Source organism: Haliaeetus albicilla, chromosome 28, assembly GCF_947461875.1.
Source record: "Haliaeetus albicilla chromosome 28, bHalAlb1.1, whole genome shotgun sequence".
NCBI lineage: Eukaryota > Metazoa > Chordata > Aves > Accipitriformes > Accipitridae > Haliaeetus > Haliaeetus albicilla.
Window position 1 is genome coordinate 6,058,811 of NC_091510.1, and position 6,393 is coordinate 6,065,203.

Below are 6,393 nucleotides of genomic sequence, written 5' to 3' on the forward strand. Positions count from 1 at the left end.
TCACTCAATTCTTCCTGAATATCCTGGTAAAAGGTGGAGCTAGAGAAGTTTCCCAGTCTTCAGTTTTATATTCCAGTTTTTGTTTTCATTTCATCTTACTTTCTGGCATTTCTATGACAAATAAATTCTACTGTTCCCATTAATATTTTATAAAGCAACAAACAGCTGTAAAACAAATCAAACCCAAGTTTAGTGAGTCTATAAATGGTAAATAAGCAATATATGTAAAAGTTGGCCTAATAGTGGTATTTCCATCTTTTTCTAAAGTTCTTTATAACCAACATTATCACTGAATACATCTTAAGGGAACTGTGTGATAACATAATGATCCTCAGAGACTTGTGGCTGTGACGATGTGCCAGAACATGGAGTACGTTTACAATGAAAGCATCATTCTGGCTCGGCACAAGTAACTATTAAAGAGCTTCATAAGGATGCTTTGCCTGGGATGTAATGGACTACAAATAATTGCCCGTAGTGTGCTTTAGCTTTGTCCAGGTTCTGTGAAAACACTCTCTTCCTTTAACTGAGCTGATTTTTTTCTCATTATCATAGATTTTTTTCTCACCACTACCTAACTAACTGACTGAAAGAAAACATACACTGTCAGATGGAAAAAACACAGGGGCTGTGATTAGGACTAAAAAGCAATCTACAACTCACTCTAGTCACCAATAGATGACATTCATAATAAGGTTTACCACTGTGTCTAAGTACTTTTCTATTAAGCCATTACTTTATTGTCTATGTTTAAAAGTATATAGTTATATAATGGAAAATCCTTCAAAACCAAAGTTCAAATGTACAAAGTTGCCTTTATTGCGGCAATTAAGTAAGTTTTATTACTCATACCAAATGCGTGGTGTGTGAGAGCTAAAGAAGAGCTGGTAATAATAAAAACGTACAGGGGACTGTTGGTAAGTGTTATAACAGCCAAATAAAGGAGCAAGCACCTAAACACACATCCACACACATACACCAGCACACATGGGGCTACTTAGGTACTTGAACACAAAGGACAATTTTGCAATTCAAAGGCTAAAGTTTATGTATCTGCGAGCAACTATTTGAAAGCTGTGTGTCACGGCTGTAAAACCTAACAGCTGCTTGCAGTTCGCACCTTTGTGAAGCCGGAGGACGGAGGTGCGCGCACCCATTTACACACAGTTTTACAGTCCCAGCACAGGCCAAGGTGGAACTGGAGGTTCTAACGGGCATCGTCGTCGCAACCGCAGATTCACGATGCAGAAGCCACAGCTTTTACAGCTCGTTGCTATTAATAGCCTGGGTTATGTTGTTCTTGACCTTTCTCTGGGAGGGCGTGTTTGGGACACAGTGAGCTTTTTGTCTTACCCCCTCAGATGCTTTCACTGGGCAGACTGGGACTTCCTCGCATCGGTGGATCGGGAGTCCCGCCACCTCCCAGCTTCCAGGTGGGGAACCACAATGAGCGTTGTGTCTTCCAGCCTTCCTATCAGCCCACAGAAGGCTACAACAGCAGCATCTCAAAGCACGTGCTTCCTTACAAAGGAGGTAGCCATGGAGGAAAGGGGTCTTTTGAGGCACCACCCGAGGGGACGAACCTGCCCAGTGTCCCCAGCAGGATGCTAGATTCGAGACATCACTTACCCTGCTCCTTGCCTCCTGTCAAGGCACTGAAAGACACGTTCAAACCAGCTACAACAGAATATCCCCATTATTGTCTGGAACCTTCCCCTCACAAGGACTGACCCAACCTCGCTCTGATTAGCCTGAGAGATCTGGTGTCACATGTGTACATGAAAAGCATCTAGGCACTTATTAAATATGCATTCCCCTTCCCACTAACATCGTTCCATCAATATTTTAATGCCACGTTGCCTTTTAGATTGTGTTCCTACTGTAATACGAGGTCCCTGCTGGGGCAGATGGACACCACGGAAATGGATGTGTTTATGGATGACAGTTGTTTCGGTATGAAGAGTTGTCGTCGGTGGTGATTTTCTGCTGCAAGCGCTTGCAGTTATTTCGTCAGGAAATACCGTCTCTATTCCCTCCTACCAATAAGGCCAATGGAGCAGCATGTAGGTGTGCAAAGTAGGGCTGAATGTATTCAAGCAGGGAAAAATATTTATTGCCAAAGAAGAGAGCTAACTTGTGATCAAGCTCATTAGATTAAACTTAACCCAGTGTAAATGTGCTGACTTTATTGGCATACATGAGGAGTAAATTTGATCATTGACTGTTTCTGGAGTGAAATTCATGTCTATATGTAGTTTGTCTGTGGGTTTTATTTCCTGGTTTTTTTTTACAGTCTCTTTCTCATTTTGTTTTGTGTTTTTCCTCTCCTCTGGTTATAGACTAATCATCGCCAAGTCTCAGCCATTTGCTTGAAAAACAATAGCTGGCAGTCATTGTGCTAAACAGCCCATTTTGTTATCCTTGCCACAATCTGCGGTGTTCTCAGTTATTGCACTTGATAGGCGTCATTAAGGTTTCCATGTCGTTAGTCACTTTCCTGATCTTTCGTGTTTCTTCTGCTCAGGAAGCAGCTTTTCCTGGAAACATTCAAAGAGAAAAGAACCTAATTACAGCCAGCACCTTGGGGTAATGGCATCTAAGATCCAAATCCCACACTTTTATTTTTTTTTAAGCTGATAACTCCAATTATAAATGTGAAAGGTCAGATTATGCCACTTGTGTTCACACAAAGTCATTCCACGGAAGCCTACAGAACCAGTTATGAGAGAAACTTTGTTCAGCATTAGTAATTTTTAGGTAGCGCAGTCTAAGAGTTAGTACCACACTGTATTATCATGAGCTGGGATCTATTAATAGGACATCAGAGTGGCATAGACCTGCCCATCTCAAATACTGTGAGGTTACTCTATGCCACCTGCAAAAGATCAGTGAAGGGGCTGTGTCTCTCTGAAGGCTCTCAGACAATTTTAAAGCTTTGTTTGAGGGATGGATGTGTAGCACCACATGGGGAAGGAGACGTTCCCATTTGCGGGGTGAAGGCTCTGTCTTTCCTATTGCTGCCAAGAAGGTCTCTGGCATCTCTTGTGCAAAGCAAGGGAAAGCAGTATAAGAGGGTGCAGGAGGCTGATGTGGGTGCAATGGCACCCATGTTCACGTGGAGCCAACCAGGGTCCGAGCATGTGCTGGGATCCACATGCCCATTGCTTCATCCTGGAGTCTGGATTCCAGTGCTGAAACCGGAGATTTGGTGAATCAGTTCAAATCTAAACTACTTAGAGCACATGAACCAGGCTGCCCTCCCTTCGGTGGGAAAGCACTAACTACAGGGAGAGTTGGTTCCCCAGGAAAAAAGTTAGGGGTCGCAGAAAAGAAGATTCAGGCTCATATCACTTCGGCAAACACCCTCTCTTCAAAAAGCGCTACAGGTTTTTAGTACTAAAACAGGAAAAGCAGATCTTGGGTTACTTTATACTGTTTCATCTCCAAGCTTCGCACACAGTAAACTGGACCTAGCATAGCAAACGCTAAGGGTTCAAACTGAAGTTAATTTGCAATCCTAACATGAGCAATCTCTTCCCCAGCAGCAAAGGATCAAGGCTTCAGTTAGGGTCTTTTTGATGATTCAGGCAGAATATTGCAATTTGAAAAGAGAAATTCCAGACAGCTGAGGTTAATTCTTACCTCATTTTTTTTTTTTTATATGAATTTACAGGTCTCAAGAGTGTCTTACAGAAATGGCAAGTTATACGGACAAAACTTTCATCTTTGCTACAAAGCTGAGAAAATAGCCCATTTTTAGTTAGTAATGCAATAATGAGATATAAGTGTTTTCATTTCTATTGCCGTTTATATCCCAAACAGCAGTGGGATGCCAAGCACTGCATTAGCATGCACCATAAAACAAATATACATTTCCTATCCTCCTCTACCATTAATACTCAAAAAAACTTTTCAAGTTGCTGTAATCTTTTTGTGCCCAGTTTTCTTAGGAGGTGACATTTGAGGAAGAATGAGGGAAAATCCATGCCATAATTTTTGAATTGGGCAAGACTGTCAAAGAGAAAAAAACCACAAAAATTCTCCAGGGTGAGAGAGTAACACCATATCTTTCTCCTTTCAGGCACAGATTCCTCCAAAAATGACATAGCTGTGAAACTAACAGCTCAGCACAGAAACAGTTCCTGGACACCTCCTGCGTATGCATATATATAGTACACACGCAGTTAGGGACATACTTATGGGTAGTGATACATAAGCAGCAGAGTCACCGTCAGCTGAACTAGTAATTTCAAAGAAGGTGAAATACTTCTCCAGAAGAGAATATTTTAAAGGGAACGTGCAGGCTTTCTGTTGGCTTTTTTACTGGAAGAAGCCCATCTGGGAGGCTCAACAGAACAGGGATATGTTTTGTATTTCACCAAGAAGAGAGGGGTGAGCGGTGTGGCTGTGGAAAAATCGTAATCTTACAAGGCTGGGAAATATTCCCTCAGTTCCTCACTGGTTAAGCCTCTTTCTGATATAAGTGTAAATCATCATCTTTTTGTTGGGGAGGTGGGAGAAGGGAGAACTTGCACTCAGATTTCTCCTTGAGAATCTGCCAGTGCATTTGCTGTTAGGAAATGACTAAAATAAGCTTCTGCACATATGTCCTTAAAAACACTTTGACTGCATTCCCCTGTAATTATTAAGCTTCTTCAGAGTCTGTAAGCCAGTGAGAAAGGGATTAGAGGGGTTACGTTGTGCCTCTGTGCCCATAAAAATCCCTTGGCTACTGCAGCACACTGCTCAGAGCATCCTGAAAGCTTTCACATAATCCCTTGCCTCCCAGCCACCGCCACCACTGCATTCCCTTTATTTAGACACATTCAAATTTCATGCTGTAATCCAAAAGCACTCCAACACAGAAACAAGATCCACATTATAAATCACATTTAAAAACTAACCTGCCAGTTAGAGCAGAGCAGCAAGGCAACTGCATGATAAAGCTACCCTCAATTTTATGCAGGAAGGAAAACCAGGAGATGTAAATTGGCAGTTAGCATCTGCTGACATTTCCTATTCTCCTGGTAGTTCAGGCTAAGGATCATTTTCTATACCTGGCTTGCAGGAGAGGTCACAATAGGACACTGATCCTGAGCTGGAGTTGCATGTGAGTATAAATACAGGATAGCAATAGTAAAAGAGAGATCTGCTCCCTGTCACCATTCCGGGGATTTTCACGTCAGAAGAGAACTTGCAATGCTCAGTGGTGTTGCGCTGAAGATAAGTCACATATCGTAGGCAGCAGCAACACAGGACTGCAAGCTATCTTCTGGGTCAGAGTCTGCTTCTAGAGCCAGCACGCTATCATATAACCCCTTTCACTAGCTCATCTTTAAGAACCCTAATTTTTTTACAGGCAACATTTCCCCGCAATAAATTCAAGGCAGAATTCTGGGCTGTGGAAAGGGTTGAATGAAGCAGTGCTGTTAAACCCAACAACAGCTGTAAACATCCAAAGCTTCCAGATCACGATGTTAAAGCAAAGAAACAACTGTCATATGTGCATTAAAACAACATCTGCAAGACAGAATTGAAAAATCTCTTTTGCGGAGCCCAGCAGTAACAAATACTTCCTAGGTAAAGAGGAACCTGGCACCGCTTGGCAGAAATCAACTCTGAAGGCAAAACTGGGGCTGGAGCCGCTCGAGAAGAAGCTGCTTGTCACGTTCTCCTGTCCGGGAGCGGAGGAAAACCCGACGGCTGTTGGGATTGCAGCGGGAGCAGCGAGGAAGAGTGGTCACGGGGAGGGCAGCCTGGTAACCCAGCTTCAGCGCTTGGCTCGCTCCCTCCCTGCCCCGCCACGTTCGCGTGCGTCCCTTGGCACATCATATCGGCGTATCTTGGTCACCATCTGGGAAGTGGAGATAATAACACCTCTTGTCCGCCTGGCTATTTAGGTTGTAAATGCCTTCCAACAAAGACCGTCTCTTACGTTGTTTACCAACAGTGTGTAGTGCATGGGCTTGGTCTTGTATACAGATCCTGGTCACTAATAATCATTCTTTTAATAGTGGTGATAAACATAGTAATTACCCAATATGAATCTAACAACAGCAGTCAAGCTGCTTTGGTTTTGTTTTTATCAGAACCGTTATCCTAAGCACATGAGGCCACAGGACTCAGAAACACAGAGGGGTTTGGCCAGTTGCGGAGGGGCTGCTGGTGATCTCTGCCTGCACACAGGATCCACCTGAAAACACGGTACAGATACATAAGCATGCAACAAATACAGGAGTGTTCAGACGCTGACCACATCTGACTGTTTAAAACTAACATCTTCTAGGCACTGTCTCTTTGCAAGGCGACCTTCATAGGAAGGTCCGCAGAATAGGATATCTGAAATATTATTTTATGACAATCTCACAGGAGAAATAAGCAAAGAACATGCAT

At 43.0% G+C, this 6,393-nt stretch overlaps 1 long non-coding RNA gene across 1 annotated transcript; it reads right to left on the minus strand.

Annotated features, from left to right (window-relative positions):
- Nucleotides 1-2,087: 2,087 nt before the first annotated feature.
- On the minus strand, nt 2,088-6,059 carry LOC138682453 (uncharacterized). The gene is made up of 2 exons (XR_011322535.1): nt 4,905-6,059; nt 2,088-2,537 (listed from the first exon to the last, which is right to left on the minus strand). It is a non-coding gene; the product is annotated as an uncharacterized lncRNA (long non-coding RNA).
- Nucleotides 6,060-6,393: the final 334 nt, after the last annotated feature.